We start from the raw sequence: 1,780 nt of genomic DNA on the forward strand, positions 1-1,780 counted from the left end.
GGGCTGGCTGGCATGTGGTGCTGGGGGATTGAACTGCGGTGCCTGTGCTTTGCTTAGCTTGTTCTAAGTAGGTGCTTTAGACCACTGAGCCATCTCACCAGCCCAAAGGGTACAAACCATTAATGTATAACAGATTATTGTTTATACTTTTTTTTTTTTTTTTTTTTTGGTGGAACCAGGGATTAAACTCAGGCCTTTGTACTTGCCAGGGAAGTGCTTATTCCACTGAGCCATCTCCCCGCCCCCCTCAAGTCTATTTTGTTGTCAATACCATTTTGATTTTATCACGGTAGCTTTATAGTATAATTTCAAGTCAGGAATTGTAATGCCTCCTTCCTTGTCTTTGTTGGCCAGGATTGCCTTTGCTATTCCAGGTCTTTTCTGTTTCCAAATAAATTTTAGGAATGATTTCTCTAGGTCTGTGAGGTATATTGGTGGTAGTTTGATAGGGATTGAATTTAATCTGTACAACAATTTTGGGAGTATGGCCATCTTCACAATGTTGGTTCTTCCTGTACAGGAGCAGGGGATTCCATTTTCTGAAATCCTCTATGATCTCTTTTTTCAGAGTACTGTAATTTTCCTTGAAAAGTTCTTTGACTTCTTTGGTTAAGTGAATTCCAAGGTATTTCATTTTTCTCAGTGCTATTGTAAAAGGTATTGTTTCTCTAATTTCCCTCTCAGTGTGTTATCTTTGTAGAGGAATGCTATTGACTTTGTATCCTGCTATGCTACTGAATTTGCGTATCAATTCTAGTACCTTCTTGGTGGAATTTTTGGGTCTTCCAAGTAAAGTATCATGTCATCTGCAAATAATGATAATTTAACTTCTTCTTATTCCTTTTATTTCTCCCTCTTGTCTAATGGCTCTAGCTAATGATTCCAAAACTATGTTGAATAGGAGGGGAGATAGAGGACATCCTTGTCTTGTATTAAATCTGAGAGTAAAAGATTTCAGTTTTTCCCCATGTAGGATTATATTAGCTGTTGGGTTGTCATAGATGACTTTTATCAAATTGAAGTAGCGGCCTTCTATTCCAATTTTTTTGTAGGACTTTGAACATGAATGAGTGTTGGACTTTGTTGGAAGCCTGTTCTGCATCAATGGAGATGATCATGTGGTTTTTAGATTTCACTCTATTGATATAGTGTATTACATATAGATTTTCGAATATTGAGCCATCCTTGCATCCCTGGGATGAATCCTACCTTGTCATGGTGTATGATCTTGATGATTTGCTGTATTCTGTTTGCTAGGATTTTATTGAGGATTTTTGCATCTATGTTCATGAGGGAGATTGGCCTGTGGTTCTCTTTTTTAGTTGTGTCTTTCTCTGGTTTTGGAATCAGTATAATACTTGCCTCGAGGAATGATTTTGGGAGGACTGCTTCCTTTTCAATTTCACTGAAGAGTTTGAGGAGTGTAGGAATTATATCTTCTATAAATTTTTATAGAATTCAGCTATGAATCCATCAGGACCTGGACTTTTCTTTGTCAGCAGGCTTTTTATTACATTTTGTATTTCATTGGCTGTTATTGGGTTATTAAGAGTTGTTATATTTTCTTGATTCAGTTTTGGTAATTTGTACCTTTCTAGGAATCTGTCCATTTCTTCTGTGTCTTCTATTCTGTGACCGTAAAGATTCTCAAAGTAGCCATTGATAGTCTTCTGAATTTCCACTGGGTCTGTGGTGGTTCCCTTTTCATTCCTTATTGCTTGTATTTGAATTTTTTCTTTCCTCTTTTTGATGAGGTTAGCTAGGGGCTTATTTTTTTTTT

At 36.8% G+C, this 1,780-nt stretch overlaps 1 protein-coding gene across 1 annotated transcript in view; it reads left to right on the top strand.

The window, feature by feature from the left end:
* Positions 1-1,780, top strand: part of Ccdc171 (coiled-coil domain containing 171) — a 533,698-nt gene that overhangs the window by 83,258 nt on the left and 448,660 nt on the right. The gene's annotated exons all lie outside the window — the stretch shown is intronic.

The sequence above is a fragment of the Octodon degus genome, unplaced genomic scaffold (assembly GCF_000260255.1).
Source record: "Octodon degus isolate 3935 unplaced genomic scaffold, OctDeg1.0 scaffold00044, whole genome shotgun sequence".
NCBI lineage: Eukaryota > Metazoa > Chordata > Mammalia > Rodentia > Octodontidae > Octodon > Octodon degus.